The sequence below is a fragment of the Stegostoma tigrinum genome, chromosome 5 (genome assembly GCF_030684315.1).
Source record: "Stegostoma tigrinum isolate sSteTig4 chromosome 5, sSteTig4.hap1, whole genome shotgun sequence".
Taxonomy (NCBI): domain Eukaryota; kingdom Metazoa; phylum Chordata; class Chondrichthyes; order Orectolobiformes; family Stegostomatidae; genus Stegostoma; species Stegostoma tigrinum.
In genome coordinates, this window is record NC_081358.1 from 33,357,273 (window position 1) to 33,384,835 (window position 27,563).

At 42.1% G+C, this 27,563-nt stretch overlaps 1 long non-coding RNA gene across 4 annotated transcripts in view; it reads left to right on the plus strand.

Moving 5' to 3' along the window:
* LOC125452100 (uncharacterized) overlaps positions 1 to 27,272 on the plus strand; it is a 196,115-nt gene extending 168,843 nt beyond the window's left edge. The window contains exons 4-5 of one of the 4 annotated variants that reach the window (XR_007247459.2): positions 3,310 to 3,492; positions 25,721 to 27,272. This is a non-coding gene — a long non-coding RNA (uncharacterized LOC125452100). Of the gene's footprint in view, positions 1 to 3,309; positions 6,370 to 13,835; positions 14,094 to 25,720 lie in introns of those variants that run through there. The other 3 variants (XR_007247460.2, XR_007247458.2, XR_009445739.1) reach the window with 3 other exon arrangements.
* Positions 27,273 to 27,563: the final 291 nt, after the last annotated feature.

The window sequence follows — 27,563 nt, forward strand, 5'->3', positions numbered from 1 at the left end:
TGATTCCTGACCCACAGCAACGTGGTTGACTCTTAACTACCCTCAGGGCAATTACGGGTGTGCAATAAATGCTGCCTAGTCAGCAATGCCCACATCCTGTGAAAGAATAATGAAGAAAAGAAATGTCATTGCTCCTGAGGAATCTGCCAGTTATTGTATAATTCACATTTGAATTTGATCTCCCAAATTATATCACCTCGTAGTTGTCCATCTGCCATTTCTCTGCCCAAATCTGCAATCTATCTATATCCCACTATATCCTTTGACAATTCCCCTCACTGTCTGCAACTCCACCAATGTTGGTTTCATCCACAAACTTTCTAATCAGATCATGTACATTTTTCTCCAGATTATTTATATATATTATAAACAACAGAGGTCCCAGCACTGATTCCTGTGGAACACCACTAGTTACTGATCTCCATTCTGGAAAGCACCCTTCCACCACTATTCTCTTTCTTCTATGATCAAACCAGTTTTGTATCCATCCAGCCAGCTCACCCCAGATCCAATGAGACTCTACATTTTGTACAAGCCTGCCATGAGGCAACTTACCAAATGCCTTACTGAAACCCATGTAGTTAACATGCACTGCCCTTCCCTCTTCAATCATTCTTGTCACCTGCTCAAAAACTCTAACAACTTGGTGAGACATGACCTTACCTGCACGAGCCCATGTTGCCTAACACTAACAAGTCAATTTGCTTCCAAATGTAAATAAATCCTGTCTCTCAGTATCTTCTCCAATGGCTTCCCCACCACTGACCTCAGCTTCACACGCCTGGAATTACCTGGATTATCTCTGTTTCCCTTCTTAAGCAAAGGAACAACATTGGCCATTCTCCGATCCTCTGAAACCTTGTTTGAGGCCAAGGAGCATGCAAAGATATATGTTAAGGCCCTAGCTACTTCTTCCTTTGCCTCCCACAGAGTCCTGGGATAGATCCTGTTTGGCCCTGGGGACTTGTCTATCTTAATACATTTCATGACACTCAACACTTGCTCCTTCTTTTTGTTGACCAGCCTGGAAGTGTTCACACACCTTTTCCTATACCAGATATCCCTTATGTCCCTCTCTTTGGTGAGTACCAATGTAAAGTACATAATAAGGATCTCATCTATTTCCTCTGACTCCACACATAACCTGCCTCCGTTGTCCTTGAGTGGGCCTATTCTTTCCCGAACTACCCTCTTGTACCTAAAAAAAACCCTCCTGGTCACACCTAACAAATTGCTCCCCATTCAAATCCCCGGTACTAACAAAGTTCCAGTTAACATGGAAGTTAAAATCATCTACCACAACAACCCAGTTATTTTAACTTTTTTCCAGAATCCAACTCCGTATCTCTTCCCCATCTCCCGCTGGCAGCTGAGATATCTGTAGTACAATCTCGGCAATGTGATTGCATCCTTCCTATTCCTGAGCTCTATCCATAATGCCTCACTGCAAGATCCTCTAAGGTGCCCTCCCTCAACACAGCTGTGATATACACCTAACCAGTAATGCAACTCCCCCTTCCCTTTCGCTTCCTCCTCTGTCTCACCAAAGCATTGATATACCAGAACATTAAACTGCTCATCCTGTCCCTCTTTCAACCATGCCTCTGTGATTGTAACAACACAGGCATTGCAGGCATTAATCTTGGCTGTAAATTCATCCATCTTACCTGTTATACTTCTTGTGTTGAAGCAAATACATTGGAGCAAGCCTCTGGAACTGCTGCGCTCAGCAAACTCTCCCTGACTGCTCATCTTCTTAGCTACATTTGCCTTAGACTCGAGTTCTTCCCCAGTCTCTATACTTATTGACCTGCTGCTCCAGTTCTCAATGCGCACCTCCCCACCACCACCGCCGCACTCATTTGAATCATCCCGAGGCACCATCAAACTTCTCTACCCAGATATTGGTGTACCAGCAGTTTAGATCCACCTTGTACTGATCCCACCTTCCATGGAAGTCATCCCAATGATCCACATACATTTGGGTTGGTAACTACTTTGGGAATTGAGTCAACATCCTGGAACTCACTTCCTAACCCCTCTGTGTCTATCTGTGCCACAGTTACTAAGCCGGCTCACCATTGCCTTTTAAAGTGCAAACAGGAATGGGTGACAAATGCTGATCTTGTCAGCGGTGTGTACGTCTCATGAATGAATTAAAAAAAAGTCTTGAATAAGTGAGGGATGAATCGTACTGAAAATGAAGTGAGTGTGAGAAGTGTAGTAATGGAAAATGCTTGGAAAGACAGGCTGAGGAGGTGGTTACTGGGAGGAAGTAGTTACAGAAGAACATAAGAGCCTAAGAACTAGGAGGAGGAGTAGGCCATTCATCCCTTGAGCCTGCTCCAAGATTTGATACTGTCATGACTGATCTCATCTTCTCCTCAGTGCCACTTTCCTGTCCACTCCCCATAACCCTTCAACACATCACCAGTTGAAAATCTGTTTATCTCCTCCTTAAATTTACCCAATGTCCCAGCATCCATCATACTAGCAGGTGTTTTGGCAAAAGGGCTTCTTTTCCTGATCAAGCCATTTTTCACACTGCATGCAAGACCAGGGCACATTCACTACCTGCCACACTTCCATGGTGACAGCAGCAGACCTGTTTCTCTCATTTCTCCAGAACAACTGTTCCGACTGTTTCTGACTGAACCCAGCAGCACTTCAAGGGAACTATGATTGATTCTGACCGCTAACCTTGCTTTGTGTGAATCTATCCCATATAGCCCATTGCTCCTCCAAATTCCACGCCGTGACTGTCTTTTAATCATTGATGTGTTGTTGAATCATATGGGGGCGCATTACTTCTGCTGTCTCATAGAAATGCAAAATCAAGACAGAAATTGTAATTCTACAACAGGTTGCAATCAAATGTTTGGGCCCATTATATTTTATTACAGGTTTAGTGCATAAAAGTCCCTCCTTTGCTCCTGTACTAGGATCAGTGTTCTTGTGTTCCTAATACCTTCAATTCGTCTATTTTATTCAGTTCAAATTGCAAAGTATTAAATTGTTTTCAGGCAGAATTGTTGAAGGAAATAAAATTGTATTTACTAAAAAAAATTAGCAAATTAAGGTTAAATTGTAAGGGAAATCAATTATATGGATAAGTGTTATCTCGTACACTGATTTTCATGAAGAGAATAGATGAAATGGAGCTTTGTATCTGTATCGGCTTTATACTTACATTTTCAGTGGAATATTGTTTTTTTTAAATGATATTGTAAGTTTTTTTTTCCTTTTAGCAAAATCCAGAGTTGTTCCTTTAAAGAAAATTCATACATTGTAATCTTTGTATCCCTACAGTGCGGAAAGCGACCATTTGGCCCATCAAGTCTGCACTGACCCTCTGAGGAACATCTCAACCAGACCCACAATTGTGATCTTTTAGCTCTGACCTCCAGCTTCAAAGCATGTTGAATCATTAGGAAAGGCAAACACAATCTATGCATGATGTAGAGGTGTCAGTGTTGGAATGATATGGACAAGGTCAGAAATCACACGACACCAGGTTATTGTGTAACTGGTTTATTTGAAAACAAAAGCTTTTGGAGTCTCACTCCTTCTTCAGGTGTTAGTGAGAGACTTAGTATCAGACGCAGAATTTATAAATAAAAGGTTAAGGTTTGATGAGGATGTACTAAACAAACTTAAGATGCTGTTAAATCTTTAATCAGTTGGAAGGCTTTAATTGATTAATATATATTTGTAAATCCCCGAATTTCTTTCAAGTCACTCCTGAGAGAACTAAAGGTTTTATCAGTGTAAAGAGGTGACTGTCAGACAATGCATGTGAGACCTTGCTTAGAATCTGTTTTTGTTTTAATTTTGAGTCTGACTGGTTTTATTTCTAAAGTAAGAATATATAAAACACCATACTGACTGACTGTCTACAAATTGGTGCTTTAAATTTACGTGTGTGTGCGCACATGTGAGGGAGAGTGTGTGTGTGTGTGTGTGTGTGTTTGTGTGTGGCAGAAAGAGTGGTTGTGTGTGCATGTTGGAGAGAGAGATTGTTTGTGTGTGTGTATGGAAGATAGACTGTGTATGGGTGTCTGTGTGTGTGTGAGAGGGAGAGAGAGAGAGAGAGAGAAAGAGAGAGATGAGTGTGTGCGTTTGGGACAGAGAGGGTGCTTGTGTGTTTGTGTGTGTGTTAGAGAGAGAGAGACTGTGTGAGTGTGTGTGCGCGCATGTGTGTGTGTGTGTGTGTGTGTGTGTGTGTGTGTGTGTGTGTGTGTGTGTGTGAGAGAGAGAGAGAGAGAGAGAATTACAGTCTGGTGGGGTCAGCTGTAGTGCGACATGAACCCAAGATCCCAGTTAAGGCCATCCTCATAGGCACCGAACTTGGCCATCAGCCTCTGCTCAGTGACTCTGTGTTGTTGTGTCTCCCAAAGTCCACCATGGAAAACGTTTACCCAAAGATCCGAGGCCGAGGCCGAATATCCTTGACCACAATCCGTTCAAGGTGGCTTTAACTGATGTGTTCATTCACTCATGCTATACTTTTAAATTGTTAGTGTCTTCTTTTGAAACAAAAAACAAGTTTGACATGAGCATCATTGATTGGAACATTGAGAAATAAAGACCTGTCCAAGGTGAGTGATTTTTGAGGCCACTACCAGATTTCTAAAGTTGTTAGCAGCTGTGATTGGTCCAATCGATCACTGCAGTCACAGTGATGCTACATAAAGGTCAATGTCGAGTCACATGGATGGCAAGATAATCAGACAAAGCATGACAAGTTGTGTTTAATAATTCACAAGAAGGATCAGAAAAAGATTCTTTAATAAAGCACAACATTTGGCTGATATTTCACTTTCATTTGGATGAACTATTTGTGCGTGTAGTGACTAGTTTGGGAAAGTGCTGCTAGACAAAAGACTTCAGAAATATACCTCAAGTAGACTGCAGATTGAGGTGCTCACATTAAGCGATTCACTGCATAACCATTCCCTGAAGAGGGTGGGGGTGGGATCAAGCTGGAAAGAAAGATCATTTTATTCAATATGTTGAACTGAGGGCTGTGGAACAAAATCATTGCCAGGAAATCGCAGTTCTTACTTCCACTGAATGTGACATGATACGCGTTCATACTTCCATTGGCTGCAACCCTGAAACTGATTACAAGTTTTAAAGAAGTGTACCATAAGCTATCTGCAGGAGAGGGGAATGAATTATTTATTTGGGTAGTTACAGAATGTGGAAATCCTGACAAAGCAACCACCTTCATTGCACCTCTAATTGCCCTCCAACATGTGGGGAACTGCCTTGCCTCCTTGAACTACTTGAGCCTGTATCATAAAATACCTCAACGATGAGTATGGGGAGGTGGGGAGGGGAGAGGAACATGTGCACAACATTTATATTTTATGGATGAATATAAGTAAATTTATTTCCCTGTTTTGGTATTTTTACCAATTGTGGCCCACCACTTCACCCATGCCTTTAATGTACCCTGAAAGAACTTGAATGACACTGGGTCCTCTCCAATGCCTTGAGAATAAGTTATTGTTCACGTGTGAGCTTTGTCTGTGGGTGTCTCATCAATTCATTTAACTGCACAAAGCATCACAGAAACGATTAATCCTGTCCTCACCTGATTCGCAGAAGGGCATATTAAAGAAAGGGGAGTGTGTGAAGTTGAGAGATGTGAGTGAATTTCAGCAAGTTGTAGGTGACTGTAAGACCATGATGTCTTCAGATATAGGAGCAGAGTTAGGCCATTCAGCCCATCGAGTCTGCTCGACCATTCAAGTATGGCTGATGTGTTTCAAAGCCCTATTCTCCTGTTTTCTCCCCCTAACCTTTGATCCTCTTACTGATCAATAATCTATCTATCTCTGTCTTAAAGGCATGTAATGACTTGGCCTCCACAGACGTTTGTGGCAACTAAAAACATGGTCATCAAAAAAGCTAGATACACAAGAGGCCAGGGTTTGAAGGGTGCAGATAACTGAGAGGATTGTGGGGCTGGAGGAGTTTACAGTGAGAGGAAGCGGTAAATCCGTAGAAGTATTTCAAAACAAGGTTAAGAATTTTGAATTCAAAATCATAGGATTGCACTGTACAGAAGAATCCCTTTGGCCCATTGAGTCTGTATTGCCAAAAGTACATGACTGACACCAGCTCGCTTTCCAACAGTGGGCCCATAGCCACTTCAAGTGCTCATTCAAGTACTTTTTAAAGATTCTGAGATGTCCTGCCTCTCCTGCAGGCAGCACACTCCAGATTCCAAAATCATTCCAAAATTGATAAGCAAATAATAAGCAAGCCACCCACTGCAGTTTCCCTTCCTCCCTGCTGCTGTGCTATAAGCCCCTACTAATAACAGCCAGGGTACAGTAACTTCATTAACCACCATCTCAACCTGTTCAGCTGTCCTGTCACCGTTGATAAGTTTTGCACATACACACCCAGGCCACACTGCTCCTGCACCCTTTTAGAGGATTGCCCCCTTTATGTATTATTGTCCCTCCATGTTCTTCCCACCAAAATAAACACTTTCATATCTTCACACATTGAACTTCATCTGTCACTCATCTGTACATTCCACCAGCTTGTCCATACCCTTTTGAAGATTTAAACTATTCCCCTTATAGCTCACAATGCTTTTAAACTTCGTAAAATCATAGAATAGAATCCCTACAGAGCACATAGAGGCTATTCAGCACATTAAGTCAGCACCAACCTCTGAAGAGCATCTCGCCCAGATCTAGGCCCCAACCCTATCCCTGTAACCCTACATTTCCCATAACTAATCCACTTGGCCTGCACATCCCTGGTCACTATGGACAATTTAGCATAGTCAATCCTCTCTAACCTGCATACATTTGGACTACGGGAGGAAGCCAGAGCACTCTGAAACAAAAATGTAAGTTGTTGGAGAAACTCAGCAGGTCTGGCAGCATCTGTGGAGAGAGAATACGCAGCCTTGTGCAAACTGCACAGTCACCCAAGGCTGGTATCAAACCCAGATCCCTGGCACTATGTGGCGTAGTAGTCTTTAGCACTGAGCTACTATGCCACCCATATTTCAAAACAGGATCCTGTTTAAAAAAAGTAGAAGTCACCAGAATCTTACTAGACCATAATGCTACTCACTTATGAGAGAAGATTAGTGGTGTTTAACCCTGAGCACTACCACATCTCAGGCAAGGGGAGAGGTTGAGAAAGAGAATCCTTTGTGGTAATTTCAGCTGGTGTGTGAACTGAACCCATACTGTTAGAATCACTGTATACTTTAAACAAGCCATCCAACCAACTGAGCTAAACAGAAGTGCTGAAGAAGTGTCTCTGAACTCGAAATGTTAACTGCGTATTCTCTCTCCACAGATGCTACCAGACCTGCTGAGTTTCTCCAACAACTTACATTTTTGTTTCAGAATTCTTGCATCTGCAGGAAACGGCCTTAAGAACAGTGTAAGTTCCGTCCAAATGTTTCACCATCTGAAGGTACTGACTTATAGTGTCCTTACAGTGTTCACCTCCAATATTCAATCGGGAAATGACCCTTACAATGCATAGAAGAAGGGGCACTGAACCTATTGAGTTTAGCCATATCAAATACAATGGTGAGTGCAACATTGAATACTAATCTGAATGGTCAATAATAGCTGAATACAAAAACACAACATTGTTTCTTCAATAATGAAAGAAATATCTATAATTCCCCTGAAACCATCCTGTGTGCCAATTATGAAGTGCAAACATTTAATTCTTTGGCTAAGCTAATCTCAACAAATAGCAACAATGTAATATAATGTGAAACATTTACATGTGATGTATAATTTTGAAAAGAATAACACTCAGGCCATTGTTGTGCTCTCAAACCAGGAGTTCATGGCAGTGGATTTGGGGAGTATATTTGTGACCTTTTTTTATTCACTCATGCACCATGGGCATTGTTGGCTAAGGCAGCATTTATTGGCTGTCCCTTGAGGTAGTGGGGGTGAGCTGCCTTCTTCATCCACTGCAGTCCATGTGCTGGAGGTAGGCCCACAATGCCCTTAGGGAACAAGTTCCAGGATTTTGACCCAGTGACACCAATGGAACAGCGATTTATTTCCAAGCCAGGATGGTGAGTGAGTAAGAGGGAATCTTGAGGTGGTGATATTCCTATGTACCTGCTGCCCTTGTCCTTCTAGATGGAAGTAGTCACGGGTTTGAAAGTGCTGTCTAAGGATATTTGGTGAATTTCTGTAGTGCATCTTGATGACCATGGTGTAGCCCTTCCCTGTTTGATCAGAATATTATTCAATAGGCTGCCTGTAGCATTGCCGGATGACAGTGGGTTCACCAAAGAAAAGCTTATTTTTCCTGTAGCTAAGTCAAAAGTCTTTTGTACATATGGCACAAGCACTTGGAACTTTAATTATACTTATGTCAGAAAAGGAAAAAAGAGAGAAGGCAGTAGAAGTGACAGTTGTGGTAATGACATTAGAAATGACACTCTGCGACAAAATTCTGGTCAGAGATGGTTTATCTATGATGGAGGTGTTGGGTGGGTTGGATGTGCACTACAGCTGGTTATCCATGTATGTGTAAAAACTAAATTCATGCATTTGATGTTCCATTAATCTCATGTGTGATTAAAAGATTTGCACTGAATTAAACAGAAATGGAAATCAGGAATTCATAGCAGTGATTATGAAGTGGTTGGATTATCTTAAAATCCAGTCAGGGTTACTATTACACTTTGTCAATAATTTTGTTAATTTATTGATGAATTCGGGCATTCTCAGTCCTGAATGACCAAGAACCCATATGGTAAAGCGACCCCTGTTAACATTTAACAACAAACAAACAGAAATTGCTGGAAAAACTCAGCAGGTCTGGCAGCATCTATGAAGGGAAATCAGAGTTAACGTTTCAGGTCTGGAGACCCTTCCTCCGAAGGGTCAATATTTACTTGGCAATCGTTCTTAGAGGGTCAAAGACTGCAGGCTATCTTATGGTGTAGTAGTTGTATCCCTACCATTGAGCCAGGAGGACTGAGTTCATGTTCTACTCGTTCCAGAGTTTTCCAATACATCTCTGAACAGGGTTGATTAGAAGAATATTTGATGAAATTAATCAGTAGTGATCGCACTCACGTAACTGGGGCTGAGATACATTTTTGAGGCAAACTAAAAGCAGGTCTATTTGGTGACAGCATGGCCTCAATTTTGAAAACTAATTTGTTGCATTTGAAATATGCAGTGATGTTTCTGAGAGACATGGCAAGATACAAGTTCTTTCTTTCTACTAAACTTTGCTGTACCTGACCTCTAGGTGACTGATGCTGATTTTGAATGCCCAAAATTGGGGTGGCATGGCGACTCAATGGTTAGCACTGATGCTTCACAGTGCCAGAGACCTGGGTTCAATTCCGGCCTTGGGCAACCGTCTGTGTGGAGTTTGCACATTCTCCCTGTGTCTGCATGGGTTTCCTCCCACAGTCCAAAGATGTGCAGGGTAGGTGGATTGGCCATGCTAAATTACCCATAGTACCCAGGGGTGTTTAGTTTAGGTGGGTTAGACAAGGGCAATGTGGCAGTAGGGGAATAGGTCAGGATGGGATGCTCTTTGGAGGGGTGGTGTTCACTTGTTGGGCTGAATGGCCTGTTCCCACACTGTAGGGTTTCTATGATACTATGAAATGGAGGGCATTTATTCCTGAAGACTGGCATCCCTCATCTTGATGAACACAAAGTTCACATAAAACAGCATGAAATATCACAATAAATAAAGCTATTCACATTGTAAACTATTGTTATAAAATTTCTTACTGTCAGTAACAAATAGCAATTGCCTTTTTAATTTAAAATGGCCATCAACAATGCCTAATGTTCAAAGAATGGGGGGGGGGTGGTGAAAGGTGGTAGCATTTGTAGATTTTCATAAGAAGACTTCGAATATTTTTCTACTTCAAAAGTACAAAGAGTGATTTGAATTGTTTAAACTTAAGTCAATCCTGAAATAAATATATTTCAATTCTGTGGTGTGAAGATTAGAAATTAATCTAGTTGGGACACATTAATTCTGAGGCTGACAGGGTGCCCTTCATCCGACTAAACCATTAGGGAAATCCAAGGGCTTGGACACAGACATGTAATTGTGAAAGCCCTCCATGTATCAGTGTGGCTGATCATATATCCCAGCTGAGACCTATTAGAACAGCACCCCCGCCTCTCCATAATAAAGAGGGGGAATGAGCATTGGGGTCAGCAGCATGACAATGTAAAAGGAACAAAGATACTGAACCTGCCACAGCAAATAAGTGAACCAATTGGTTACAGTTGCAATCAACATGCTTCAGTTAAACATAACCAGAACAAGCCTAAAAGGCACATAAAAAAGCATTTGCCAACAGAATATACATCTGAAAAAAACATAATTAAAAATGGATACTGCACTTAAAGATTTATGTGCAATATTTTCAGGAAGGCAGCTCTAGATGTGTGGATATCATAGTAAAACAAATCTGTTAAAGTGTAATGAATTAACTTTTTAAAGCTACAATATCATTGGAATAAAGAAATCTGTCAGTCAATTCTATCAAGTGGCAATTGTTGTTTGCTGAGTCACTACTGTAATACAACTGATTAAGATGTCTTTTAAATTTTCAAAGCATATTCAGTTACTACAACATATTTACTAAAATGTGTTAAGTTCCACAACAGCTTTTCAGGGCACTGTCCTTTCAGACACAAATAAACCCATAAAACCAAAACGCTCAAGTGTTTAAAGCCTGTTTAAAAGATTATTTTCTGGCAGTTGCTGGTGGCTCCTGAAGATTTTTTCACACAGTCATCTTCTTTCACTGCTGCTCAGTGAAGTCAGAGGGAGAGGAGAGAAATCAATAACAAAGTTGTAATTCTGTAAAATCTTTTATGCTCATTTGATGGACACAGAACTGCTCCACAATCATTGTGTTTTGAGCTGAAGACAGTTTTCTTATGCAGCCCAAGTTACTCGCTAACATGATCCCAAAAATGAAACAAATGACCAGTCATCCTGCATTGATGTTGCTGGCTGAGGGATAACTATTGGATAGGACATCAAAAAATTGCCACAGATGAGCGAGGCAACGGTAGAGTTAGTCTCTAGAAGCAATGTGAAAAAGGCTTATTTTTTTTGTAATGGATCTTTAGCTGTGCCAGCTTTGACTTCCTATTGACTTCATCTACACTTCTCATTGCCATAGAAAGGCAGCCAATATCATCAAAGACCCCTCTCATCTCAGTTATAAGCTCTTCAGTCTGATTTGATTTGATTTATTATTGTCACATGTACCTAGGTACAGTGAAAAGTTGTGTTTTGCCTGCAGTACAGACAGATCACACCATACAAAGTGCACTGGGGAAAAGAACAGAGCGAGGAATACTATGCTACAGCTGCAGAGAAGGTGCACAAAAAGCAAGGTCAACATTAAATTTAAAATTAGAGAAGTCCATTCAGAAATCTAATAGCAATGGGAAACCTCTTCTGTCGGGCAGAAGATGCAAAAGTTTAAATACATGTACCAAAGGTTCAGGAACAGTTTCTTCCCTGCTGCTATTAGACTTCTGAATGAATGTCTCAAATTTTAAATTTAATGTTGATCTTGCTCTCTCTGCACCTTCTTTGCAGCCATAACATTGTATTCCTCGCTCTGTTAAATCACCCTGTGATCTTTGTATGGCATGATCTGCCTGCACCACACACAAAGCAAAAGTTTTCACTACAACTAGGTACATGGGACAATAATAAATCAAATCAAATCAGAATGAAGGTGATGCCAACAATTTTAATTTCAGCCTAAGTAAAAACAAATGTACGAGGCTAAGAAATTAGTTCCCAAAGAGAGTTTGCACTGTCACTCTGAAATTTTTAGTGGAAATAAAAGCAAACACAGTGGATGATTTGCTGCAAGCATTTTTCACACAGAGCTGGACCAACAACACCCCGAGTATCTTTTCCCTCCACCTGAGCAGGCAACTCCCGCTTCAGTGTCACATTTCATCCTGAATTCAGCAGCACCAGCAAACACTTCCCTTGCTCTGGAGTGTACTCCCAGTTCCAACAATAAATGGAACTATTATGGAAAAGGAGTTACCACTCAAATCCCTCCAACTCTGCCATCCTGGCACTCCTCTGATGAGGGTCTTCAGCTCAAGCAACTTCAAATTAAGTTTGCTGATGTTAAGTCTGAGCTGCAAGAAATGCAGTGTATCCAGGAAGTGCAAAAGATAATGGACACATTATTTCAGATGGCAGTGACACCACTTACATTAATTAGAGCTGGAGAATTGGTCATTTGTCAGGAACCAGGAGCTGTATTTGCAAGTCGGGCACCATCGAGTAAGGGAGGAGACTTGGCCATCAAACTTTGTCAATAGGTCAAAGGTACTCATTGCCTGGATGGATGCAAGGAAGAACTGCAGGACAGATGGACAAGCTAACTATATCATAATGGTGTATAATGCCATTCAAGAGGAGAAGTGCGAATAGTACAAAGAACAAAGTACAAAGAAAATTACAGCACAGGAACAGGCTCTTTGGTCCTCCAAGCCTGCACTGATCCAGATCCTTTATCTAAAACTGTTGCCTATTTTCCAAGGATCTGTATCCCTCTGCTCCCTGCTCATTCATGTATCTGTCTAGATACATCTTAAATTACTCTATCATGCCCGCCTCTATCACCTCTGCTGGCAACACATTCCAGGCACCCACCACCCTTGTGTAAAGAACTTTCCATGCATATCTCCCTTAAACTTTTCCCCTCTCACCTTGAAATCATGACCCCTAGTAATTGAGTTCCCCCACTCTGGGAAAAAGCTTCTTGCTATCCACCCTGTCGATACCTCTCACGATTTTGTAGGCCTCAATCAGGTCCCCCCTCAACCTCGGTCTCTCTAATGTAAATAATCCTAATCTAATCAACCTCTCTTCATAGCTAGCACCCTCCATACCAGGCAATATCCTGGTGAACCTCCTCTGCACCCTCTCCAAAGTATAATCTGAGAAATTGTTTGGTCTTTGTTTCTGTGACTGAGAGTTCCGAAGGCTGTGCTGGGGCTAAAGACATCTCCTTATGCTAAGAAGAACTGCAGTTCAGTTGTTAAGTTCCATTTCTAACCAGTAATCGAGGTAGAACCAGGGATGATGTTCTACAGATAGTGCTTGCGGGACTAGATTCCAAATGAAGAAAACCTCAAAAGTAATGCGATAAGAAAGTGTTGAGCTGGATGAACACAGCAGGCCATTTTCTGAAGAGCAGTCTAGGGCCGAAACGTCAGCCTTCCCGCTCCTCTGATGCTGCTTGGTCTGCTGTGTTCATCCAGCTCTACACTTTGTTATCTCAGATTCTCCAGCATCTGCAGTTCCTACTATCTCAAAAGTTAAGAGCTCTGGACCATTTTCTGAGCCACATGCAACTTGGTATGGGAAAAAAGAATCAAATGGGCAAGCTAAAAGAATGGCTGTTAAAGTGAACTCCCAAACTGCCATGCCATGCTATTGGTCGCCGATGCATGTGCTGTGGCAAGGCAGAACTATTTAGTTAGGACCACGATCCTCATAAATTGGGCCAGGACTATTATCCTTACAAATCACTTGAATAATAAATCTAATCAACAGACAGTTAAGGTATTGGATGAAAAGTATTAAAAAAAATATATATATATATATATTTATGCATATTACTATCATTGTTTTACAATTTGTATTGAAAACTAGTGGCACATAGATGTTGGTCTATATATGTGAAGGTGTTTAAAAATTAACTAGGTCAGTATTTAGAAACCATGATTTTAAACCAGGATATGCCCCCTGGAGTGTTAATGCAAGCTTGTTTATTCTGTTGATGACAGGAAATGGAAAAAAGAACAAGCCATTCGCTGGAACAAAATCTCAGGTTGTTAAAATTTAGTTCAAAAACTTTTGGTTGCACACTAACTTGACTGAAGTAAAATGTGAATACAGACTTTCCAAGGAAAAGGAGATTGTTCACAGCAGCTCATGAAATAAGTTACTTCAGTGAGAGAACAAAGTGTGGAGCTGGATGAACACAGCAGGCCAAGCAGCATCTCAGGAGCACAAAAGCTGACGTTTCGGGCCGAGACCCTTCAAAGACCCTCAAGACCCTGAGATGCATCCCAGGTGCCAGGGTGCGTGATGTCTCTGATCGTGTTTTTGGGATCCTTAAGGGGGAGGGGGAGCAGCCCCAAGTCGTGGTCCACATTGGCATCAACGGCATAGGTAGGAAGAGAGATGGGGATTTAAGGCAGAAATTCAGGGAGCTAGGATGGAAGCTGAGAGCTAGGATGAACAGAGTTGTTGTCTCTGGTTTGTTGCCCATGCCACGTGCTAGTGAGGCGAGGAATAGGGAGAGAGAGGAGTTGGACACGTGGCTACAGGGATGGTGCAGGAGGGAGGGTTTTGGATTCTTGGATAATTGGGGCTCTTTCTGGGGTAGGTGGGACCTCTACAATCAAGATGGTCTTCACCTGAATCAGAGGGGTACCGATATCCTGGGGGGGAGATTTGCTAAAGCTCTTCAGGTGGGTTTAAACTAATTCAGCAGGGGGATGGGCGCCAAAATTGTAGTTCGACTATAAAAAGTTGAGAGTTGGGTGATCCGAAATAAAGTTTCAGGGAAGCAAGATGGCACCAGCAAGCAAGAAGTTGGTTTGAAGTGTGCCTACTTTCAATGCCAGAACCGTCTGGAATAAGGTGGGTGAACTTGCAGCATGGGTTAGTACCTGGGACTTCGATGTTGTGGCCATTTCGGAGACATGGATAGAGCAGGGACGGGAATGGTTGTTGCAGGTTCCAGGATTTAGATGTTTCAGTAAAAACAGAGAAGATGGCAAAAGAGGCGGAGGTGTGGCATTGTTGGTCAAGGACAGTATTACAGTTGCAGAAAGGATGTTTGGGGACTCATCAACTGAGGTAGTTTGGGCTGAGGTTAGAAACAGGAAAGGAGAGGTCACCCTGTTGGGAGTTTTCTATAGGCCTCCGAATAGTTCCAGAGATGTAGAGGAAAGGATGGCAAAGATGATTCTCAATAGGAGTGAGAGAGACAGGGTAGTTGTCATGGGGGACTTCAACTTTCCAGATATTGACTGGGAACACTATAGTTCGAGTACTATAGATGGGTCAGTTTTTGCCCAGTGTGTGCAGGAGGGCTTCCTGACACAGCATGTAGATAGGCCAACAAGGGGCGAAGCCACTTTAGATTTGGTACTGGGTAATGAGCCCGGCCAGGTGTTAGATTTGGAAGTAGGTGAGCACTTTGGTGATAGCGATCACAATTCTGTTATGTTTACTTTAGTGATGGAAAGGGATAGGTGTATACCACTGGTCAAGTGTTATAGCTGGGGGAAAGGCAATTGCGATGAGATTAGGCAAGATTTAGGGAGCATAGAATGGGGAAGGAAACTGCAGGGGATGGGCACATTAGAAATGTGGAGCTTATTCAAGGAAAAGCTCCTGTGTGTCTTAGATAAATATGTACCTGTCAGGCAGGGAGGAAGCTTTAGAGCGCGGGAGCCGTGGTTTACGAAGGAGGTGGAATCTCTGGTCAAGAGGAAGAAGAAGGCTTATGTTAGGATGAGATGTGAAGGCTCAGTTAGGGCACTTGAGGGCTACGAGGTAGCCAGGAAAGACCAAAAGAGAGAGCTCAGAAGAGCCAGGAGGAGACACGAGAAGTTGTTGGCAGATAGGATCAGGGTAAACCCTAAGGGTTTCTATAGGTATTTAAGGAATAAAAGAATGACGAAAGTAAGATTAGGCCCAATCAAGGATAGTAGTGGTAAGTTGTGTGTGGAGTCAGATGAGATAGGGGAAGCGCTAAATGAATATTTTTCAACAGTATTCACTCTAGAAAACGACAATGTTGTCGAGGAGAATACTGAGATACAGGCTGCTAGACTAGGTGGGATTAAGGTTCACAAGGAAGAGGTATTAGAAATCCTTCAGAGGGTGAAGATAGATAAGTCCCCTGGGCCGGATGGGATTTATCCTCGGATCCTCTGGGAAGCCAGGGAGGAGATTGCCGAGCCTTTGGCATTGATCTTTAACTCGTCATTGTCTACAGGAATAGTGCCAGATGACTGGAGGATAGCAAATGTGGTTCCCGTGTTCAAGAAGGGGAGTAGAGACAACCCTGGTAATTATAGACCAGTGAGCCTTAACTCAGTTGTTGGTAAAGTGTTGGAAAAGGTTATAAGGGATAGGATTTATAATCATCTAGAAAAGAATAATTTGATTAGGGATAGTCAGCACGGTTTTGTGAAGGGAAGGTCGTGCCTCACAAACCTTATTGAGTTCTTTGAGAAGGTGACCAAACAGGTAGATGAGAGTAAACCGGTTGATGTGGTGTCTATGGATTTCAGCAAGGCATTCGATAAGGTTCCCCACAATAGGCTATTGTACAAAATGTGGAAGAATGGAATTGTGGGAGATATAGCAGTTTGGATTGGAAATTGGCTTGCTGAAAGACGACAGAGGGTGGAAGTTGATGGGAAATGTTCATCCTGGAGACCAGTTACTAGTGGTGTACCGCAAGGGTCGGTGTTGGGTCCACTGCTGCTTGTCATTTTTATAAATGACCTGGATGAGGGCGTAGAAGGATGGGTTAGTAAATTTGCAGACGACACTAAGGTCGGTGGAGTTGTGGATAGTGATGAAGGATGCTGTAGGTTGCAGAGAGACATAGATAGGCTGCAGAGCTGGGCTGAGAGGTTGCAAATGGTTTAATGCAGACAAGTGTGAGGTGATGCACTTTGGTAGGAGTAACCAGAAGGCAAAGTACAGGGCTAATGGTAAGATTTTTAGTAGTGTAGATGAGCAGAGAGATCTCAGTGTTCATGTACACAGATCCTTGAAAGTTGCCACCCAGGTTGACAGGGCTGTTAAGAAGGCATACAGTGTTTTAGCGTTTATTAATAGAGGAATCGAGTTCTGGAACCAAGAGGTTATGGTGAAACTGTACAAAACTCTGGTGCGGCCGCACTTGGAGTATTGTGTACAGTTCTGGTCACTGCATTGTAAGAAGGATGTGAAAGCTTTGGAAAGGGTGCAGAGGAGATTTACTAGGATGTTGCCTGGTATGGAGGGAAGGTCTTACGAGGAAAGGCTGAGGGACTTGAGGCTGTTTTCATTAGAGAGAAGAAGGTTGAGAGGTGACTTAATTGAAACATATAAAATAATCAGAGGGTTAGATAGAGTGGATAAGGAGAGCCTTTTTCCCAGGATGGTGACGGCGAGCACGAGGTGGCATAGCTTTAAATTGAGGGGTGAAAGATATAGGACAGATGTCAGAGGTAGTTTCTTTACTCAGAGAGTAGTAAGGGAATGGAACGCTTTGCCTGCAACAGTAGTAGATTCGACAACTTTAGGTACATTTAAGTCGTCATTGGATAAGCATATGGACGTACATTTAATAGTGTAGGTTAGATGGGCTTGAGATCAGTATGACAGGTCGGCACAACATTGAGGGCCGAAGGGCCTGTACTGTGCTGTAATGTTCTATATTATATGCTGCTTGGCCTGCTGTGTTCATCCAGCTCCACACTTTGTTATCTTGGATTCTCCAGCATCTGCAGTTCCCATTATCACTTTAGTGAGAGTACAGTTTGTGAAACCTGCAGACTAGGACTGTTTTGTTATAAATCTCCCTTCAAAGCTGAAAAAAAATTGAAGATCACGGTTATATAAGGATTCAACAAAAATGATTCACAACTCATGGAACTGATGCTGAGGAGTGTCAGTTGGGTCAAATCTAACTGTAAAATGATAGCACTGGGGAGTAGGTGGGATTTTCTTTTGCTGGGTGTTTTGTAAGCTTTAAAAATACATGAAATGTGAACAATCTGGTTTGGTTTATTGTTATTTCCTTCGCACAATAGACTTTTGTTTTAGTATTAAAAATAAATATAGAGCCTCATGTGCTTAAGTTTCAGTGGAAGACCACCATGTTGAAGGGAAAAGGACAAAATATGATCCCTCAAGCCAGATTTCATTGTTGGGTCTGACTTGTCCAATAATATCAGCTGTAATCATAAACAGCCAGTTGAGCAGGTTGTACAGTGGGAGGAATCCAGAGAGGTAAATGCAAAAGTAGGAAGAGCGAAGGTTAGGAATTGCCCTTTTGAGGATAATGGTGTGGAGATTTTTGTTTAAAAAATTATGTGAGTTTTGAACTCTCTGCCTCAGAAGGCAGTAGAGGTGTAGTCTTTGAATAATTTGAAGACAGTGGTAGATAGAATTTTGCATGGCAATACATATTCAGAGGTAGATAGGAATGTGAAACTCAAAACACAAACAAAACAGCCAGAACAAGCTCAAGATGCTAAAGGTCCTCTTCTACTTTTCTTTTACATGTTTGTAAAATTATAGCCAGTGTTTTAGAATCAAGCAACATTTTGTTAAAATTAAGCTGGGTGGGTCAGAAGGGGGCACTGAGAGTGATACAGATGCAAGAGCATTAGAGACTAAGGTGACACAAGGGAAAATCTGAAGAAAATATATCAGAGCTAAAAATTCTATTTCTGAATTATGGAAGAATTCAGAACAAACTATTAGAATAGATAGGTTTGATCTAATTAATAAGTTTCATCTTATAGCTATTTAAGAATGTGTGGTTGAAAAGTGACTGGACTTGGAAATGAAATATTCCAGGATATCTAACTTTTCAAAAGTACAGTAAATAGACAAAGAAAACAGGTAGCCCTGATAATAAAGGTTGGAAGAAAAATAATACAGAGAAAGGATCATGGCTCAAAAATCGAGAAGTAGAATCAGAAGTTGCTGGAAAAGCACAGCAGGTCTGGAAGCATCTGTGAAAAGAAATCATAATGAAGGTGTTGCGTCTGGTGACCCTTCCTCAGAACTGATGGGTAGCACGGAAAATGAGATAACACAGTATGGAGCTAGAGGAACACAGCAGGCCAGGCAGCATTGGAGGAGCGGGAAAGCTGACATTTCAGATCAGGACCCTTTCTCAGAAAATGTTAGCATGTTAGGAAAATGTCATTTTAAATGCAGAAAATAGGGTGGGCTGGGGTGGGGGCAGAATCAGGAGTAAATGATAAGTGGAGATAGACCTCAAAAATAGAGAAGAATATTTTGATCAACAAAGGAGTAAATAACAATTTGGTTAGGAGGGTCACTAGCTGTTAATGGAGACTGTTAGTGACTAATGATAGGTAGTGTGTAATGGCAAGCTATGTGATAACAAGGCCTGGTGTGTAAGGTAGGGGTGTAAAACATTGGAGAGTTCAGGTTCTAAAATTATTGAATTCGATATTGAGTTCGGAGGGCTGCAGGGTCCCCAAGTGGAAAATGAGGTGTTGTTCTCCCATAGATAACACAGTGTGGAGTTGGAGGAACACAGCAGGCCAGGCAGCATCAGAGGAGCAGGAGGGTTGATGTTTCAGGTGGGGACCCTTCTTCAGAAATGGGGGAGGGGGAAGGGAGCTCAGAAATAAATAGAGATAGGAGGGCTGGGGCTCAGGAAGGTAGGTGGGATGGTGATAGGTTAGTGCAGGTATGCAGTGGTGGGGATTGGTCAGTGAGGCGGGAGAAATGGATAGGTGGGTCAGGTTGTGTCAGTTCAAGGAGGCAGGGATGAGAGGGAGGGTTGGTCATGGGATGAGGCTGGAGGTGGGGAGATTTTGAATCTAGTAAAGTCCACATTGAGACTATTGGGTTGCAAGCTTCCAAGGTGGAATATGAAATGCAACTCCTCCAGTTTCCAGGTGGCATGATTATTACACTGGGGGAGGCCCAGGATGGACATGTCGCCCAGGGAGTAGGAGGGGGAGTTGAAGTGGTTTGCAACTGGAAGGTAACACAATGTGGAGCTGGAGAAACGCAGCAGGCCAGGAAGCATCAGAGGAGCAGGAAAGCTGACATTTTGGGTCAGAATCCTTCTTCAGAAATTTTGATGTGGAGGTGCAAGTGTTGGACTGGGGTGGACAAGGTCAGAAATCACATGACATCAGGTTATCGTCCAACAAGTTTATTTGAAAACACAAGTTTTTGGAGTGTAGGCCCTTCGTCAGGTGAAGTGAGAAAGAAGCACATGGAACACAGAATTGAAAAGTGAAAGATCAAATAGTCACACAACTGTTGATGATGTAATAAACAAACCTAAGATGCTATTAAATCTTTAATTGATTAATATGTATATGTAAATCCCTGAATTTCTTTTAAGTCACAGTCCTGAGAGAACTAAAGTTTTTATCACTGTGAAGAAGAGGTGATATTTTAGTCAGACAATGCATGTTAGGTATGAGGCCTTGTTTAGAATCAGTTTGCGTTTTGGTTTGGAGTCAGACTAGTTTTATTTCTAAAGTACGAATTTATAAAACATCACATTGACTGATTGTCTATAAATTGTGTGCTTTCTGAAAAAATAGAATGTATCTGCAAATATAAATTCACCCCGTGTGCGAAACACTGAAACTAACATAAAGCGTCAGAGGAATCATGGATGCATGTGGGCAGGGATCGGATCAGGGGAAAAAAGACTGAACCAAGGTAGGAAGAGATGAGTTCTATGGGGCATGAACAGGCTGAAACAATGGGTCTGCTGGACAGTCCTGATGGTGGACTTTTGGAAGGAGGTAGAAGCGAACTGTGTGGGGCTGGGGTCTGTCAGCTTAGAGGCAGTGGGGGGTAGATGAAATGAGGTCAGTTACCAGTGTTGATACAATGACCTGATATGCCATGGTGGGGTCATGGTCCAGGGGAAGGCAGGAGGAGGTATCTGATTGCTCAGCCTCGGCAAACCGACATTTTCCTAGCCACCATTCATTCTGAGCAAGGGTCACTGGGCTCGAAGCATTAACTCTGAATTTTCTTCACAGATGTTGCCAGACCTGCTCAGCTTTTCCAGCAATTTTTGTTTTGGTTCCTGATTTACAGTATCAGCAGTTGTTTCGGTTTTATTGAGAAGTAGAATCAGTTTGGGTGGAGCTAGAGAATTACTTGTAGCTTTCCTGAGAGTAATTGTAGTGCAGGGAAGAATATAAATGAGAAGATGAGTGTTGCAGCAGGCTGTTTTAACCAAAATTTAAAGTGTAGGGATTCAAGTGGCTAAATAAAAACCGAAGGAACTGCGGATGCTGTGAACCAGAAACAAAAACAGAAATTGCTGGAAAAAGCTCAGTGGGTCTGGCAGCATCTGTGGAGAGAAATCAGATGTGTGAGGAACAGTTCTGAGGAAGGGCCACCAGCCCTGAAAAGTTAACTCTGCTTTCTCACCATAGATGCTGCCAAAGACCTGCTGAGCTTTTCTAACAACTTGTTTTTCATCCAAATGGCTAGACAGCTTAACAGCTCCAGAGACTGCATCCACCCTATACGCACATACGTCTATAGCTAACAATCCCAAATGTCCACCTGTGTCTCCCAAAAAGATACCTGGCTGCTAAAGCAGATTTAACATTTCAAGTCCCCTGACTCTTCACCACTGGGCCTGAATCATTAACTCTTTATTCCCCAGTAGATGCTGCCATACCTGCCGAGTTTCTCCAGCAATTTCTGTTTTATTTTAGATTTCCAGTGTCTGCAGTTCTAAGTTTTATTTCACAAAAGAACTTATGTAGGTACAGACATTTTCCTCAAATTTGTAAACCTCAGATATTGTGTTTCAGAAAACGGAGCCACAAAACTTACCTCTGTTTGAAAGCAGCTGTACTTTTAAACTTCCTCTTCTATAATGTGAAGTGATTACAAAACGTTAACGTTTATTTGCCCAAACTCTCTAGCCTCCATTTCTTTCTCCACTGTGTAAACTAGCTCAACATATCCTTTTAGTATCTTTCTCATCTTCAATCTCATTTAGCCGATATCCTTCTAAATCCATCCTATTCATACAACCATCCAGGTGATTTTTAAATGTAATTGTACCACCCTCCACCACTTCTTCTGGCAGCTCATTCCATACATGCACCACCCTCTGTTTGAAAACGTTGCCCCTTAGGTTCCTTTTTAAATCTTTCCCCTCTCCCTTTAGACCTACGCCCTCTAGTTTTGGACTCCCCTACCCAGGGAAAAGACCTTGACTACTCACCCTATCCTTGTCCCTCATGATTTTATAAACCTGTGTAATGTCACCCTCAGCCTCCGATGTTCAGAGAAAATAGCCCCAACCTATTCACCCTCTCTCTTTAACTCAAACCCTCTAACCCTGGCAATATCCTTGTAAATCTTTTCTGAATCCTTTCAAGTTTCACAACATCCTTCCTATAGCAAGGAGACCAGAATTGAATACAATGTTCCAACCATGGCCTAATCAATGTCCTGTACAGCTGCAACATGACCTCTCAACTCCTATACTCAATGCACTGACCAATAAAGGCAAGCATACCAGCCACCTTCCTCACTATCCTATCTACCTGTGACTCCATTTTCAAGGATCTATGAACCTGCACGCCAAGGTCCCTTTGTTTAGCAACACTCCCCAGGACTTTTCCATGAAGTTTTTAAGTCCTGCCCTGATTTGCCTTTCCAAAATGTAGCACTTCACATTTATCCAAATTAAACTCCATCTGCCACTCCTCGGCCCATTGGCCCATTTGATCAAGGTCCCACTGTAGTTTGAGGTTACCTACTTCGCTGTCCACTATACTTCCTATTTGGTTGTCATCTGCGTATTTACTAACCATACCTCCTATGTTCGTATCCAAATCATTTACACTTTGTCAATTTATTCACAGCCAGCTCCAGGGGTGTTTTACTCAGCAGGGGCTTGTTCTCCAACAGACCTCAGAGTGTCAGAAGCTGTTTCTTTCATCTCTGAACTGATGCTTCCTCTGAGCATTCTAGAGACGCATTAGCTACTGAGTGGGCTGTTTCTGCATCTGCGGAGGGTGCATTTGAGAAGGTGTTAATGGTGCTACTTCTGTGGGTCCTGTTGTTGCTCTTCAGAGGAATATGCCAGGTGAGTCTGAAAGAAAAAAAAATTGCTGTAGCTTGTGCCTGATTCTGGGGCCTGTAGGGAAAATAAAAGCAAAGATTAGCTCCACTTTCTCTTCACGATGCTGCCAGACTTTGTTTTTTATTCACTCATTGCTGGATGGCCAGCATTTATTGTCACCTCCCCAGTTGCCCTTGAGAAGGTGGTGGTGAGCTGCCATCTTGAACTGCTGCAGTCCATGAGCTGTAGGTTGACCCACAATGCCATTAAAGAAGAAATTCCAGGATTTTGACTCAGGAACTGTGAAGAAATGGCGATATATTTCTAAGTCAGCATGAGGGTTAGCTTGAAGGGGAACTTGCAGTGGATCATGTTCGTGTGTATCTGCTGCCCTTGTCCTTCTAGATGGAAGTGGTTTGGACGGTGCTGTCTAAGGATCTCAAGTGAATTTTTGCAATACATCTTGTAGATAGTACACATTGCTGCTATTGACAGTCAGTGTTGGAGGGAATGGATGCATGTGGATATGGTGCCAATCAAGCGGGCTGCTTTATCCTGGGTGGTGTCAAGCTTCTTGAGTGTTATTGGAGCTGCACCCATCCAGGCAAGTGGAGATATTCCAACACACTCCTGACTTCTGCCCTGTAGATGGTGGAAAGTCTTTGGGGAGTCAGGAGGTGAGTTACTCCCAGTCTCTGACCTGTTCTTTTACCTGCTGTATTTATGTGGCTGAATTACTCCAGAATTTTTTGCTTTTTTTTCTTACAGATTTGTTGGTGTTGTGAACTACCACACTTACCCAAGGTTTTATTAAGATTTGATGTGTTTCTGCAAGGAGCAGCTTGAAGACATTCTCACTCAGTGTTTTAGATATTCAATCTCCCCTTCTACATAGGCATGTTGTCCTTGCTTTCTATAGTCTTCACAGCCTCATTGAAACTAACCCTTCAATCCCCTACTGATCAAGAACCTATCTCTCTCAGCCTTCAATACACATGGGCACTCTGCATCCATAGCTCTCTATAGCAGTGAACTCCAGAGATTCTCTACCCTCTGAGAGAAGAAATTTCTCCTGATATCAATCTTAAATTAGCGCCCCTTTATTGTGAGATTATACCTTCTGGTCCTAGACTCTTCCATGATGGGAAACATCCTTTCGGCATTGAGAAGCATGAATTCTTATGTAATTGATGTATGAATCAGGCACAGAGTTATTCACATAGGGAAACATGGATGGGTGACAGACTTTGAGTGGTTGTGAAGTGAGAGATGGAGATTCCTGGCTTCCAGCTTATGCATGGCAGTCATGTGCAGTGACATACTTACAATGCCAACACTCACTCAGCAGAATAAAGCATTGAATAGATAGTGGCACAACTCTGGCTGTGCAGCTGATGGCTCCTCCTTTCGTGGTACTGAATCCAGTTTCTCCTCTGGTTTCTACAGGTGCTGCCTACCCTAATCACCTAGGGTGGCCCCCTGTTGGCATTTCCCTCATGGGTGCCTGGCAGGATCACCCTATAGACAGCTGCGTAGAAAGCTTGAGAGCTGAATTCAGCCCTGTATTTTTTAAATGCAAAATATATATTTATTCATAAAGCATCTTTATATGCATATACAATATTAAAGCAGTTCTTTGTATATCAAAAGAAACAAACATTGGAATCTGATATTCCCTGCAGTTCTAAGAAAACCAAAGGCCTTTCTTACTCATGTAGGAAACTATTTAAATAGATTGAAGCAATGAGAGGATCTGATAACTGAATACAACCCATTGCACTTTGGCTGGAAGACCCCAGACGGCGGTCTTTCCCCACTGCACCTTGGCAGCAGGTGCCATCTGCAACACTTGGTTGAGGTCAGCTCTTTACACTGGAAGATCAACAAGTTGCGAGTAGACCAAGGAGCACTTTTCACTATGTTGATGGTCCTCCAGGCACAGCCTATGTTTGTTTCAGTGTACATCTTGGGCAACAGGCTGTAGTGCACAGAGTCCTGCATCACACAGCTGCTCAGGATGAAATTCCACAAAAACCACTGTATCTCTCTCCTGACTTCCTTTGCAAAGGCACATTCCAGAAGGAGATGTGTGACAATGTCTTCCAATCTCAAAGTCATTTTGAGGGCAGCACACAGTGGCACAGGGAGACTGGGCATACACAAGGAATCTAATGGGCAGTGCCCTTTTCACCACCAGCCAAGCAATGTCTTGATGCTTGTTGGAAAATTCTGGTGATGAGGGTCTGGGCTGTGTGGAGATGGCATGTCAAGGCTAAACCATCCTCTTGGATTGCACAGGTAAGCAGAGTCTAAGATAACAAAGTGTGGAGCTGGACAAACACAGCGGGCCAAGCAGCAGCTCAGGAGCACAAAAGCTGACATTTCGGGCCTAGACCCTTCATCAGAGGTGAAGGGTCTAGGCCCAAAACGTCAGCTTTTGTGCTCCTGAGATGCTGCTTGGCCTGCTGTGTTCATCCAGCTCCACACTTTGTTATCTTGGATTCTCCAGCATCTGCAGTTCCCATTATCACTAAGCAGAGTCTAGCTGCTTTTTTAAAGTTGGTGCCTGGAAATTCAAACCCAGAAAATTCCAGATTCCTGCCAGACAATTGAAAAAAAAAGGTGTTTTGCCTGTACTTGAACATGTGATGAGCTCAAAAAAATGTAATTGTGCGTGAAAACCCATCCAGCACCTGTGTGGAAGTCCCTACCATAGTTTGGCCACATTTAGTCTTTGAAATGTAAATTTCACCCAAGACACCTGCAGGCTATATCCTTTGGATTTGCACAACTATCTAATACATTATCTCTCTAAACTCTCCCCAGTGTTCCTTTGTTATCAACTTACAGCAGAGATCGTCAACCAGCTGCTTATGGACTTGAAGAACTTCCTGTGTCATGCTTACTGACCCTGACCTTCATCCTTTGTGAATGGGATACTCAGTGGGTCTCAGGATGCTGTTGTCTGCAATCACCCTCTAGTTTTGTTGAGTACGCAGAGCACTTAGCACATTTCCTTTGGAGGTCTATTGAGTCCTGCCCTGATGACAATAGTGTGGGACCAGCTTCTTGGACAGTTATGTAGCATAATTCATTCCTGAGTTAATTGCCTGTCATTTGCTGCTATTGTAATGAATAGATAGATACAAGATATATGCACATAACGATAGTGGAACAATTATTCAATAATTTAATAAAGAAACCAGTATACAGGTTTATTTTTAAATGCAGAATGTGATTATCACAGTAAAAAAAACACACACAATACTGCAAAACGAATATCACATATGTGACAGAAATGCCAGTAATTAAATTACCCACAACCCGAAGACTATAAATACTTGAAATACTTGGGAACTGAGTGAGGATAAAAGAACATCTTCTCGAGCAGCATTACTTATTATTCACTGTAGGCAACAATTAAAAATTTTCACAGGTGTTCGGTGCCAGTGATGGGTCAAACAAACATTGGCAATGTTTGCGAGACGGTGCACACCAAGCTCACAGGAAACCACAAGCAGCAGAGGATATCCAAACCTTATCTCTCTCATTTGAAAAATATCTCGAGACTACTCCTGCCACCTCCCTTAGTGATTTATGTTTCAGTTTTAGAGTCTTAAAATCAAAGAGGCCCTCTGCTGGCTGGAGTAGATCGATTCAGTCGCATTACTGCTGAAGATTTCAACACAAATAATAGGAACCATGTTAGCTGGGTCATTATGTTGATGCGAAGTAATTTTCCTGATATACAGTTATTTCCTTTGGGATGGTATTAGTTCCACCAGTCGCTGATACCATTTCTGTTCAAAAGTGAATCTTTTTCAGTGTTGAATTTCAACCACTTCTGAAGAACAATAAAAACCATTAGAACAGCAGTACCGCTTCCCAGCTTTGCAGTATTCCTGAATGATATGATTCCAGATATTTTTGTAGATTCCTCTATTCAGTTTAAATGACTTTTGAAGAAAAAGGAACATGACTGTACTAATTTAAGGGCAATAATTCCATCTGTTAACTCCATCTACACTTCTCACTGCCTTGGAAAGGCATCCAACATCATCAAAGACACGTCCCACACCAGTTATAATCTGTTCCAACATCTCCCATCGGGCAATCAGTACAAAAGCTTAAACATATGAAGCAACAGATTCAAGAACAGCTTCTTTCTCCGTGTTTTTAGACTTCTGAATGTGCCTCACGTGGTTTAAATTTAATGTTGCTCTCACTCTCTGTGCACCTTATCTGCTGCATAACATTGTATTCCTCACTCAGTTCTATTACCCTAATGCACTTTGTATGGAATGATCCACCTGTACTGCATGCAACATAAAACTTTCCACTGTACCTAGGTACATGTGATGATAATAAATCAGATCAAGCCAGTGTAATTCATTCATGTTTGAAGTAAATGTTATACAATTATTAAAACTTACATTATATGTCTCTTTCAAAATTTTGACTGTTCCTTTAAGTAACTTTGGTCTAGCCATCAATGAGAACAGCCAATCTGTTCCTGAGTCTTTACTACCAGCCAGAACAAAGTACAACTCAGGTTGATAATTTTCATTTATTTCTCTTGGAAAATGTGCAGCCAACTCAGTTTTAATTATAAGCCTATTAATTATAATAGATAGTGGTACCTATATCTCTCTTGGAAAATACATTTCTA